We start from the raw sequence: 14,993 nt of genomic DNA, 5'->3' as shown, positions 1-14,993 counted from the left end.
CAATATATATACATATCTAAATACAATTATAAGAGTCAAATTTAACTAACGAAGATGCTCTATTTATCACTAAATGGTTTGGAGGAAAAGGACCCAAAGACTTGCATCATCAGGAATAACACTACAAGCGAGAAAATCATTCTCGGTATACTGTGTATTTAAACCAGATTATATTCAATTTGTAGAAACCAATACAAAGAACTTTGAATTATGTAATGACACACTATACAGCTTAATTTCTTTGTTGGTCAAAGCCCCAGCTGTATAGAAACACACACTGCTCAGAGATAATAAATCACAGTGGAAGATGGTCCCTGAGGTGTATGCACACATACACACACATGCACATGCTATTGCACACATGGCCGCATGCACACACTATATAAACAGATATTGTGGGTTGCAGAGAGTAATGGTCGATTAGCCTTTAAACATCCAATCAGTCAATCTTTCAACCCAAAGGTTATTTCACCAGCACCCCTGAATGTGCAGGACGTCCTTGAGCTTTATTTCTTTTAAGATGTCCTTTCACCTGCACACACGCACACATGCATGCACGCACACACACACATACACACACACACACACACACACACACACACACACACACACACACACACATACACACACACACACACACACACACACACACACACACAATAAACGAAAACCCATAAATAAAGCAGAGCTGCTGTTGGCCATTAAGCAGTAAATAATTTGAGGCAGTTCTGAGGAGACTGAGGGAATGTGTGTGGATGAACTGTAGATGAGCGCGAGAAAAGGAGGGATGAATGAATGGAGAAAGGACGGGATGATGGAGCTCCTCATACGAGCCAGAAAAAAGTAGAAAAGGATGATTAAAGGTGGAGGGATGAATGAATGGATGCATGAATGGACAGCAGAAATCCCAAACAGGAGAGCAGAGGGGGCGGCAGAATGCAAAGGAATGACAGTGAAAGACAGAGAGAGACACAAGGATGAATGAAAGCAGGCGATTCATGTTTTTCATTCTACAAAAGGAGTGGCGTGATGTGTTTGCAATCACACGGTGGAATAGCACTGTGCTGTATGCTGAAACGGGATGAGGAAAGGAACAATAACGTAGATGAAAGGCAGCGAGAATGGGAGAACAAGAAAGACATATGCGGCCATAAATCCACATCTGCCCAAGATATTAGCGTCTCCTCTGACCATGACAAGCACTTTCCATTTGATTGATTGCAAAGCAGATCGATATTTGAGTCTATAACGGTTGCAACAGCAACACTAAATCTCTTTTCTCAAAGACGGATTTAGTTTAGAAAGTAATTCCCTATTAATAAACAATAAAACTAAGTTGTCAATTTATATGTTAAGTGTACTTTAATATTATTAATAAGGAACATGTCCCACTGATGGAGACAAAAACCTTTTTCTATATGCCTGTGTAAATCAATTTGTAGCCAAGGGTTTGCATTTGTCAATCACATATATATCACATACGTGATCACATTATATACCTTGTGATCATTGTAACGAAAGACAAAATATTTGCCACTTTGATTACTTTGGGTTTGATTGGCACTCTTTAATGGAGTCATCTTGTGGCATCTTCTTCTGAAATTATATAACTGTCCCTGACTGGCGTTAGCGCTACCCTCTGCACAGACTGATGAACTAATGAGTGGATGGAAACACACATATTCTTTGAATGCATTCTTTAAGTGAGTTGCAAAAAACAAAAAGGTCCTACATTTGGTTTGGATGCCTGGGTATAGTGAGCATGTTGGCTTGCTTATTGTAGCATCTGACACAAATGCTACACATTTAGCACAACTGCTGCACTTTGCTCTGTGTCAAAGTGCAGTCTAACACAGCAGCTAGAAATTGTCTTGTTGTTTTGCTGGATCACAGTGATCAAATCCGGCTCTGCTCTATTTCAGCATCCTCAAACCTGTACGCTTGAACACATTTTGCTGTCACATACTATCAGCCCTTTTATCTGAGACTTAATCGGTCCATCTGACAGTGGGAAAATGTGTGCAAACCATCAAAGGAAGAACTGGGGTGACGACGCTAAAGAATGAGTGAAAATGTGTCCTGATGTATTAGGAATGTGCCTCTTGGCAAACATGGAACAAAACCATGAAGCGTGGCCTACTTTTGGAGACTTTGAGGACATTTTGGGATAATGTGTGTGTATAGTGGGGGGTAGTAAAGCTTAAGTGTATTAATACACTTAAAGCTCGGAAAGGCTTTAAGAGAGACGATATTAAACTTTGATAATGACCCAAGGGGATGTTAATAGCACTGAACTCTTGTATCTTCAAATGCACTGTTTAATTTAAGGATGATGATTTAGAGGTTTGAACTCACATTAAAGAATGATGCTTCACATTGGTGATGGACTTTGATAGTACATTATGATTTAATTTGCTACATTTGACCGCTTAATTAAGTCTCATGACTATTAGAGAAGGAAGTTGCACAAAGCTTCATTGTTAAGTGCTTCATGATCTTATTTAATTAACATTGTCTGTTACTAGAGACAATATGAAGACTTCTAATTATTAACTGTTAACAAATGTCACGTAAAACATTGTTTAGGTTTTATTGACGTACAGTCGCTGTCTCTTATGCTGTAAAGTGATTTCCTACTGGTAGAAAGATTGTTCAGCTTTCAGCACCTACGTGGTCCAGACTGAAGTATTTCAGGATTTATTGGAACGATTGCCATAAAAGTTTGAACAAACATTCATGGTCACCTGAAGATGATCCTCAATGACTATTGTACTCCTCTGACTTATCCTCCAGTGGTAATAGGAGTCAAACGGTTTGGGGTTCAAGTGAGATATTTCAACAACTGTCAGATTTTGTACTAATATTCAAGATCCTCAGACGATAAATCCCAACGACTTTGACAATCCTTTGAATGTGCATCCAACATTGCCAGCTAGTCAGCGTTCTTGTGGATTGGCACAACATGTTGTACTTCATGGTCCTGAGATGATGTATCCTTTTTATTTCGGTCATCGCTGACACTTTCCTCCAGCACCATCATCGGGTACAAACTATCGACATTCCCAACAGCCTCAGCTTTAATTTGTGTTTAGTGCAAATTAGCACATGTTAGCATGCTAATAGGCTAAACTAGAATGAGAAAACATCATAAACATTACGCTGCTAAAGAGCAGCATTTTAGCATTGTCATTGTGAGCATGTTAGCTTGCAGACTAGCTTCAAGCTACTGGATTTGGCTCCATACAAGCTCACAGCACCACTGTTCCTCAGTACAGCCTCACGGATATTGAATAATAACTAGTAAACTACCGAAGAGAGGAAAGGACAATCATGTATATGCTCGTAACTTCAAAACCACTGTCATGGTTTTTCTATAACAAGGAAAAAAATTGGAAGCTTTCCTGGCCCCTTACGCAAATAGATGACTGATTTGTGCAGCAATCTTTACAGCACGTTTGTTAAACTAGTTTATATCTCAGTCCATAAAACCATCAAAGACTTTTGCAGTAAACCAAATTCTCTTGAGGTAAGCTGTCTGAAGATGAGGGGAAAAGAAAGACAGTGATGGAAAGAAAGCAAAGGAAATGCGGCTTGAGGGTTAAAAAGATGACGAGAAGATATCAAATGTTTCACGAATATTCAAATTGACAGAAGGAAAGGTTGACATCGACATCCATGCGTTTCTTAATTTGCCAAGAATCACCATTTGTGTTCAAAAAGGGGGCATCAAAAAGCTGCATATCTGAGTGTAAGTGATGACCCAGCTCACCCGACAGGGCGGAGAGGGGCGAGAGGAGATGGATGGCAGCAGTAAAGTGACAGAAAGCGAGGCACAAAAATGTGTGCTGGTGAGGAGAGATTTTCACGGGCAGATGATGGATAGTGCAATCCGTGGGCTGGGAGAGAGAAGGTGGGGTTAGTGTGTGTGTGTGTGGGGGGGGGGGGGGGGGGGGAGAGGGAGGCGGGTACGTGTGTGTGTGTTGTGTTAGATTAACTACCAGAACATATCACAAAAACATATTACGTCCCATTACTGCAGCTTCTAGAAAACATTTAGATTACTTTATTTAAATCTGTTGGTGTGGTTGTATTTTCACCCTGCAGTTTGCCAAAGCCAAACAAAGTTTCTGTCAGGCCTTGTCCTTGTAAATACCTACTAAAATGCAGGGAAGGCTATTCTTGATCTAACTCTGATATATTGCTCGTCCACAAAATAAGGATTGAAAAATCCAAACCACAAATCCTTTTTGTTGCAGTAATTCTGTTTTTGCTGCTCCTTCACTTTTTCTCCCGAATCAACTGAGCTTGTGGCAAATAAACCAAACAACAAGGTCGGCCAAGAGACATTCATTCCCTTTTGCATACACGGACTAGTCACCACATCAATCTCACCCTAAGGAGCTTGTGTGAATACAATTAGAACGGCACTCGCTTTTACTGTAGCTGATAAACGAACCATAAGCACTTCCAAAGGCAGACAGGCTGTGCATGGAATAAGCTGCCATACAAGCAGATCCCTATCGAGGGCTGTGACCGTAGCATGCACCAGAATTTGTACTATATGTCAGTGCCCTGCACTTGTCTGCTAAATGGAGTAGACAAGCTGCCAGCAGCAGCTTAAATGAGCTGTTTGATCTGTCTAAATAAGTTACTGGGAATTATGTTAATGTGGCTTTTGACAAATTGCTCAATTTAAAAGGACATTGTCATTTTAACATTATATAAAATTCACTATTAGACAAAGGAGGTATGAAGTTCATTTTGATAGGAATTGCTTGTTGTTGGGCATAAACGTCCTTCAACTAACAAAAGCCCTGCAATTAGAAACATGTCCAAGATCACCAGACTTTTTCTTATGATTCATCTTTGTTGATAGAGTTTGTTTGGCTGTTGTCGTTTACTGATTTTTAAATTGGGGTATCAAATCAATCGGTCTCTCTTGAGCTCCATCATTGTCGTTGTTTTTTCTTTGAAAACTACTTACTGTATGAAAGCAGTGATTGATTCTTTTTTTCTATTTTCTTGATGCGCAGATCCACATTTCACCTGCACAGCCCGATGCCACATCTAATCGGTTCTCTAAAAAAAGGAAAAGACACAAGTAGAGAAGACAATTGCAAACTCTGAGTTAGAATTACAGTTTAAGCATTACATTTAATCTCCAAAGGGAGTGCAGGGATGGTGCTGGTATCTTCATGTTGCAACTTCTGACTTATTAGAAGTCTTGTTAGCAGTGCTGCGACTGAAATGTTCTCAGAACTGATCACCAAATTACAAAAACAAGATTGAAAAAATCCTGTGGAAGTCAAAGTCTGCAGAGCTCTCCATGGTGCTGAAACCAGACACTCTTGAGAACTGGAAGGATAACCACTCAGGCAAAGAACTGTGAATACTAATGTTGACAATGAGCTAGAGAGAGCATTTGGCAGAGTCTTGGCAAAAGATGGCTGACCCTAAATTTGCTCAAGGGGAAACACAGAAAGGAGAGAAGAGATACGTCAAAATAGAGGACAGTCAGTGGGCAGATGGGAAACACGAACTTAATAGACAGAGGTAGAGAGAGCCGAAGGGAAATGAAACCGACTAATGAAATAAAATGTTAGACAAAGAGCGATAGAGAGTAAAACTGTCCCCGACAAAGGGGGTGTCTGTGTCCACCCGTGTTTTGAAAAGTGAACCTGCGTCACTCAACGTGACCCCCCGCCCCCCTCGGCCCCCTTCACCCCACAACCCCCCCCCCCCCCCCCCTCACTCCCCCTAGACTTAGGGCAGCCCTCATTATTTATCGCCAGTGGACATGAGCTTCATCAGAGGGTGGTACCTCTGGTGACTCATCCGCCATCGCTCCATGTCTGTTTTCTTCCCTGCTGGACAAAGGTGTCTGGATGGTAATTGTCGACGGGAATCCCCGCGGTCACGTAATCCACCCACCTACGTTTGACATTCAGACAGCAGTGTTATAAACGAGCCATCGAACCCTCCTGCAGATGACGTGGAGGATTAAAGGTCTTAATTCATTTGCATGACGTTGGAATGTCACTACACAGGAAATGGTGAAGCCGAGACATCGCCGCTCCCGCTCCCTCATCACATCCACCATGGTGTTCTTTCTCTTGTTTGTCTGTTCAGTCCTCATCCTCTGCTGCTCTGGCCTGCTCCTCTGACACTTGGAATCATTTAGTCTTCATCAAACAAAAGTTTAAACTGAATCTGTTTATCGGAATAAGCATTTTTGCTCTAATTGTCTCACGAATAGCAAACGTAATTATTATTTTTCATACATTTTTAGAGAAAGCTCGAGATGCCACTTACTCAACTCTTAATATTGGGCTGCACGCGAAGAGATTTCCTCCCGGGTGTGTTCAGTGAGTTGCTTCAGCGGCACCGCAAGTACTTCATACTCTGTGGGGCCTTGACAGAGCTGACAGAGATATAGCTGCCTTTGTAGAGCAAAGGGCCATCTCATCACTGTCATCTGTACACTACTGAACAAAGGCAGGCTCGTTTTCGCATAGTGAGGCAGAGAAGAGGAGAAGAGCCAGGCTAACGCTCCTTCTGCTGTAAGGTCAAACAGTCACCTCCTCCTCCGCAGGGCTCTCTGATAGAAAACACGTAGCACTTTGCATACGCACACATGAAACTACACTGCTCCGTTACTTCAATCTGAAATAATCTGCAAGTTGGACCAATAACATACAAGGCTTGTAAAACTGATTAGTGTATTGTTCAGTTGCTATTATTATTATTATTATTATTATTATTATTAGTAGTAGTAGTAGTAGTAGTAGTAGTAGTAGTAGTAGTAGTAGTAGTAGTATTAGTATTATTATTATATCTTAATTTGGTTGTGCTGAAATTGACTGTGAAGCTATTTCAGATTTCAGAACGAGAAGATATAATGCAGTTGATTCTGTAAATTAAGGAATATAATTTGACAGAATAATCTCTTATTGGTGCTCCCTGCTGGCTTTTTCTGCAGCGCCGCAAGATCTTTGGGGAACATATGTCAAATATTATTACTTTCACTCACAGTACACACTTTTGTGTGAAGTTGGTCTATGTGTCTCACAGACACATTACAATCAGGCCATGATTAAATAACCTCTATAAATCCATTACAGATAAAAAGTAAATTAACTAGATCTTCATATTAATTCAAATGCCCAATCTATGAGATTTATATTTTGAACTCATCACAATTTATGTCCTCAAATGTAGATTTGAATGAAAAAAAAGCAAACTGATTCATATCTATAGCTGTACTTATGCAGTAACACACAGTCTCCTCTAATGTACTAGGTCTATATGTACTATATTTGATAGTTTATATTGTACTTTTGAAGTGTTCGAATACGTGTTTCAATCAAAACTGTATAAAAGTCAACATGATGTTTCCAAATCTGTATTCCTGTCGAAACAGAATGACAACTCAACACTTTGATTCAATGGTTCTACGTGATATGCATCAGCCGGTGCAAAACAATACAAATCAAAGGGAATTGAAAAAGAATCACTATGTCATGTATATCTGTCCACTGCAGTGTAAGGAGGTGAATTTACGATGTTGTTAAGGGTAATATAACTTTAACAGGGCAGTCCTCCAATCTCATTACTGGTCCAGAATCACCTCTGAGACTAATGCCATTTATGTGTGTGCGTGTGTGTGTGTGTGTGTGTGTGTGTGTGTGTGTGTGTGTGTGTGTGTGGGAGTAGAGGGAAGGCCTTTCTCCGTACGTGACACCCATGTCTATCCCCACCTTGTCTCACCTTGGTACTGCAGCACACCTCTCTTCATCCATTGCTCCTCCACCCTTCCCTCCATACTAAATCGCTCGTAACATCGGCTCCCCCAGGTGACATAGTTCCACGATGGTGCTTAATAGATTCCTGCGCTCTCTGGTTGGCTGAGGAGCAGTGGTTTGATTCTCTAAGAGGTGAAGGAGAGACTGGTTAAAGAGCTGATGGAAAGGGAGAATGTCTAGAATGAGGAGAGATAGAGAAGGGGAAATGGAATAGATTAGAAGAAATGGGAATAAAAGTGGAGAAAGAGAAACCGAAATAGCTCATGCGTAATGGAGGAAATGTGCACAGGTTGATCTGCCATCTGCAGGAGCAGATAAGACTTGAGGTCAAAGAGGGATTGAACTCTGTTCTAAGCATTTTTTTAAAGTATCAAACCCTATATTTGGTACTATTCATGTTCATTATTGTTCACAAATAGCCATTTAATGTATCTATATTCCGTAATTATTTCATTATATAGTACTTTTCATTGTCAGTGGAAGAGTTTGCTGTTCCTGCGCTGGAGTCATATTGCCTGCACACACAGCATATGTTCATGATTAGTTTGCCAAATTGTCCTCAAATTGACATCGGACATTTGAAAGTGAGCCTTAGAACCACTGCCATAATGAGTGAACACATTTTTTTCAGATATTAAACTGCACAAACATTAACATGGAGGCTGTGAAAAAGAGAATGTGAATTTGTTCCTCTCACTAAAAATGTTACTATTTGGCAGCTAAATCTAAAATCCTCGTTCTGGAGTGCACCGACAGGTTTTTTTTGTTTTTTTTTAATGGTCACTGCTCAATGGCATTACCTCAAGACAAGAACGGGACACTTCACTTGAAGGGTACTTACAACTCCTGCAAGCTATAATAAAGTAAATAGGTCCACCTGTGCCAAGCAGTGATTATGATGCTCTGGCTGCGGCATCATATAAAACTGCAACACAATCTTACACAATGTTAAAAGGCTTATTATTGTATTAATATTTATGACTGCACCAGCATGAATGTGTTATTTGCAGATCCAGCGGGACTTATTGTAACTCCTGCAGCGTTAGCAGGTATTAGAATGTAAACATGTTTTAGAGGTTCCTCCGGACGTCTCCACTGGGTGAATTTAAGCCTTTGCCCAGAGTCAATGGTGCTTCAGTGCAGTGGTGTTACACTGCAGATGAATGAGAGGCTGAGGCCAGGGCTGGCTGTCCTCCAAGAGGCTGACTGATGAATTATGGAGGCCTGTTTGACTTGATTCACTCTTCTCGTGTTTATGTGAAAGAGAAAAAGAGGAACAGGATGTAAAATCCAAGCTCAATGATGTCACCGTCAGCAATATCTTTCCTTCTCACACTCACAAACGCGCTGCTCTTTCATTCTGAGAACTCTGTTTGCACGTAACAAAAAGCAACGGGAACAACGTGTCCGTCGCAGGGAGGCGAGTGATTTACTGGCTCCAGGGGCGTCAATGATGAAGCTGAATGTGAAGCCAGAGTGTCTTTCTGTTCTGTGCTCTCCTCCCTGCACAACAACCGCGATCAGAGGACGATACAGGCAGACAGACGGAAATGTGTAGTGACAAAGAACAGCTGACAAACAAGATGGAAACGGGCACACGTACAGACTGTGATGTATGAAGTGATATATGGATGGAAAAACTGATTAAAATCCACATAAAAACACATATAACATGAATGTGTGCCAATTGACACTATATGTATCACTCCTCGTCGCCTTCAATACATTTGTATTGCTTTCACGGTCAATTTCAGAGAATCATTTGAACTCAACCAAATGGAAAAAAGAAAATAGCTGATTCTTATAGAAGGTCCCTGACTCCCAGTTTACCTCATATAATGAATGTTGCACGTGACACTTTCAACTATAATAAAACCTTTATAGTTTTTGGCCATGGTGTAGCAGAATAGCTCAAGGGAATGTCAGTGAGTCAGTCAGTTGGTCAACTTTGGTCCAGATTATACAACATTTAGAGGTAGTCCATTTAATAGGTGTTGATAAATCTTCAGTTTATTAATCCTACTGACTTCAGTGATACCCTGAAGATCAGTTTGATGGAGATGTTGGTGATCCTCTGACTTATTAGGAAGCAGATACTTTTTATTTTAGGTGAAAAGTTTGAATTGTACTCATTTCCCCCTCAGGAAATATTCAAACAAGTCCCTGAACGTATGTAGCGCCATCATTTATTGTCATTATTCAACACAGGGATGGACAACAAAATCCAGTTACCGTCAGTTTGTAACACAACAAACACATGACAAACAAAAACAGTAGTGCATTCCTGCAGTGCAAACATGTAAACAGCAGCAAAGAATTCTCTGGGCAGATAATATGGCCGACATCTTCACATTAAAAATTCAACATGAGGAAAACATTGTCCATCAAGCTCCTCTCGTCCCTCCGGAGTCCTGCGCTCTGTCCTGCTGTCGGCCTGTCAAGTGCAGCTTGATCCGGGTTGAACGATGGAGTCTCTGTGTCGGCTCAATAGTCACCGACTTCCCGCTGCTTTCATCCATCTTATTCTTCTGGGGGCGGGTATCAGACAGCCAGCAGTAGGCTGGGTGGTGGAGTCGCCTTAGGCCCAAACTGGGTTAGCTTGGCTTCCATCACGGCTCTCCCCCCCCACCCTCTCTTCCCTTTCCTCCCTCTCCTCCCTCTGTCACTCTCTTCCCTCTCCTAACGCTTCTCCCTCTTGTACCTATCTCTCCTCCCTCTCCTCCTTTTCCTACCTCTCCTCCCTCTCTTACCTCTCCTACGTCTCTTCACGCCTCCATTTCCTACCTCTCCCCCTCTCCTCTCTCCTCCATCTCCTCTCTCCTCCCTTTCCTCTCTCCTCCCTGGGGTAGGTCTATGGCGCTTAGTTCGGTACGTCTGGCCGGTTGGTCGGCCGTCAGCGGTGAACGTCTGCTGCACTTTATCCAATTCCCACGCTTCCTTTTCAGATGTTGATGGATGTATACTGTCATAGGCCATTAGTGATAAACATGCACAAAAAAAAAGGATTAATAATGGAGCAGAATTCATGGGAGCTATACCGGCTGCAGTATGGACGTGCACATACATAACTACTTCTGTGGCTGCTGACTTTCAGTTTTGTTAAATGCATCTTGCTTAAATATTTACTGTTATTTTGGACAATTAATTGATATTTTAATGGTAATGTAGAAATAGTTCTGTTCCACAAAAGATCCCCAATGAGTTTACATTAAAATAAAGAAGGGCTCAAAGAAAATAGATCCTGAGGAACAATTGGGCAACAAGTAATCGGATAGGTGCACAGACTAACAGGGAAGACAGTGAGATGACAAAGGGGACACTGATCTGATTTAAACCTTTTCCCATCCCAGCTCTCTCCTGGGATGGGAAAAGGTCATTTCTTTTTCCGACTTGGTTTCTCACTCACTGTGGCCTCTAATGCCTCTGAAAGTAGCCCTACCAAAACAAAAAAAAAGTGGAGGAGAGTGAATACATACAAAAATGAAACATGGATTGGATGTAAGCGGTGCTGAGAGCCCGTCTAGTACAGGATCACATGGACAGGCGGGCAAAGCACGAGAGGGAAAAGAGATGAACGAGCAGTCGCCAGAAAGCTGGGTGGGTGAGCTATGGGAGACCCCATACACAGCAAGTTCAAGGAAAAGGACAATGTGCTCAGGCTAACAGAGTGGGACACACGTGAGCATTTGATCATTCATATGAAACACATTTAAAATGGTCTGTAGAAACACATGGACCTAAACGTGACATTTAGAATTTTCGAGTTGGTCTTGCTGCCTTTTTATATAAAAGACTTTGTCACTGAAATACACATAGGAAGGAGTGAAGCCCCTAATAGAAAAACAATACACGTTTCTTTTCTTACGGGCTTTAATGACACCAGAATGCTTCGAGCGAACTGCATCTCAATATATTTTTGCATTAAGTTCCTGCTGCTTTTCAAAATGCTCTTTTCATTCAGTTCCTTTTCTCACCACATATTTCCATAGTGAGTCCAAATGTTTTAGTTAAACATTATCCAGTCGTAGAAACGGCAGACTGAATTCAAATGGTTTCATATACAGACATACACAATGCGAGGTGGCATGTTGCCATGTGAGGGTTAAACTCTACATCGATCTAGAATGGAGACTCTTAAATGTTTGTCAGACAGGAAATCTGGCTTTTCTTTGCCTTCAATACAAGCTTGGAGACAATCCAACTTCCCATGGCCCAAAATAAGTAAGCCAACTAAACTGTCAAACGAGTAATGTACTGTAAAAATAAAAACGTAAAAATAGAAAATGACGACACAGGATTTTCAGGCCTGGAGCCACCCAACCAACTGGGCAATATGGTTAAAGTGTGTTTCTGAAAACCTGCATTTCCACCTCTTCAGCTGTTTGCTGATACACAAAACCAAGTTTATCATTTATTTAAAGCCTACCTGAAATGTGCGTCAGACAAAACCTAAAGAAGCCTGGTGTAAAAATGCATGACTAATATCATTGTAGTCTATATATGCTCTTCATAAGCTCTATCAACTATGTGGGAGTATTTGCGTTGTGCATATTCAAGAACCCATGACCCTGTTTCGATATTTTTAGCAGCTGTGAACACCGATGATGTACTTGGGCAGCGAGGTGCTCTCACCTCGAGTTCCCAATCTTCAGCGTTAGCAGGATATTATTAGCCTGGCAGAGTGCTGGAGGAGGCAGCAGCTCTGCCCAAATCTTATGCTGGATCAACCAGCAGCAGCTGTGACTCCATCTTTGTTTTCATCCTGACCTCCGATGCTGAGTGTCTGTGAGCGTATTACAGAATACACAGCGCACTCCCACACACAAATCTAAAGCCATATTCTTCCTGGGTTTCCTCAGACTCATATCCACACCCACATATGCTGTCAGTTGAGGATATGCTTTTATTTTAGCAGCCAACATACTCATATGTGCTTTTCTTTTTCTTCTTCTTTTCTTTTTGTTGTATTCCTCCAGGTAAGAGATGATTTGTTTAAGTGAGGATGTAAAGTTTAAAATAACGAGTCCGTTACAGATGTCACATGGAGATAAACTAAACAAAAGTCATACAAAATCTGTTACCAGGGCTCTACTGGTTTTTATATTAATAAGTGGTTTTAATAGATGGAATAGTTTTGTGTGAATTGTATTTGGCCATTGCAACTTAACGGTGGAGATAATAGTATCTCAGTCTTGGTATGACCCATGACAAACGTGTGAATGGGTCTTTTTTTCCTTCACGTTCTAGGATACTGGTGGTAGAAGTTGTTCCTGACACTTTAGATACAGAACTTTGTCTGTGTGAAAAAGTGGGCTGCATATTGTTAACTACTGAATTGTTGACCGACATTTGCATCAACAGAATGGATAAACTGATGAATTTATCTCAATACCCTCCTGTAAAGATAAGTACGGAGATGATAACTGACTTGGGTGTAAAATAGTAGATCCTCACACGACTGCAATGGAATTATTTTCTAAAGACGAGGGAATTGAGAAGACTTCTGAAATGAGACAGAATAAACTACAGTGATGCATTCTGAAAATCTTCTTTTATTGATTTTGACGACTGCTCAGTTAAAACTTTATTCAAATTTATCTTCAGACAGTAATATTTATTCTTCCTTCTTGGTCCGATGATGCAGACACCTGCATGGTGGGCGAAGGTTTTCTTCTTATTCCTCCAACCGTTTGTTCTGTTTCCCTGGTTGCATATTAACTGATTTCATCTCAGACAGCAGCACTCATCATATTCTCTCCCTCACAACAATAAAATGCTCAGACATTCACTTATATGTCCACATGTTGTCATTGCAAACCAGGTAATCAGTGGCAGTCGACTAAATGTATGTGTTTAATGTGAAGATATTTAAGTGGTGTACAGTAAATGAGAGTAGTTCAGTCGTGAACAGATTTTATTTTGTTATATGTGCATCACTTGTGTGTGCAGGGAGGGCAACAGCTGCATGTTGATAGTGTTACTGGAACAACAGACAATCTCATTTGTCTTCTTATCGCTCCATCTTGTACAGACCTGAGGCGGCAGTGATCACCTGACTCACGGCGAGACAGATTGAAACAGAGACAAAAGAGGAAAAAAATCTAGAGATAACCTTAAATTACTGGCGCCTGCAGAGCTCAGAGACGATGGAGCAAGCTGTCGATGTGTGTGTGTGTGTTTTTAAAGGACTACTATCCTTTATTGGAGTTTGCAACTCTGACACAAACCAAATTGACGTTTACTTTCTGTACATGACACAACACAACCTGAAGTTACTCATGTGTGGGTCTCTTTTCTTTTTTATGAATGTTTTCATTCGGTTCTCTGGTCATTGCTTTGCAATGACAGTAAGATTTAAGCGTCATTCTGCTCTTGCACACTGTCTTTCTTTTAAGATGAACTTCTGCTTAAAGCCTAAAATGTTGTGTCATTTTTTTAGTTTTATTTAAATCTTTATTGGAACCAGGTTTGCAAGTGATGGTTCATTTCATTATGTTTATTAACTGGTGATGGCATTTCCTCAGTCTTTAAATTGTTTTTTGTCTGACCAACAATTACAAACGCAAATTTTTTGCTAATGAGCCTTTGATATACAGTATTTAGTATATTTCTGTAGAATTACAGAAATATACTAAATTGTAGTCGTAGTTATCTGATTAATCTGGATCTGTCTCCTCTGGTTTGCTCTCTTTGCCTTTCTACTTACAGTGTTTTGATGCAGGTAAGACAAACGAGAAGGTAAATTAAAATGATTACGCAACATGCTTTAAAATACTTTCTGCACCTTTTGATCCACCCCCAGCAGGAATTATATCAAAACATTCAGATGAAATCTTGAAAGTCCTTCAGTATCTAGTGCTGGAAATTATAACATTTATACAAGAGATGGTCTTAGGTTGGTTTTGTTTTTTCGATCAAGACATGTTGGAATAAGTAAAGAATTCAGAAACGATACAGCAGAGTGCAGGTATTTTTTCTCTCATGTGTGTAATTGCTACTCAGTGCCTGCCAATAAATAATGGATATGTGTGCCTCCTGATGGGTGCCTCCATCCGTCTCAGCATGGTGATAACTGACCAGCTGCTGTGGGACACAATGAAAATCCAATGTATTGCAATTAGTTGATGGAGATCAATTAATGCTTAATCTTTTTATCTGTGGAGTGATTGGTGGATGACTGTTTTTATTAGA

Source organism: Clinocottus analis, unplaced genomic scaffold, assembly GCF_023055335.1.
Source record: "Clinocottus analis isolate CAN_PGR_092001 unplaced genomic scaffold, fCliAna1.0.p SCAF_13, whole genome shotgun sequence".
Taxonomy (NCBI): Eukaryota; Metazoa; Chordata; class Actinopteri; order Perciformes; family Cottidae; genus Clinocottus; species Clinocottus analis.
Note: the sequence above shows the minus strand (reverse complement) of the source record.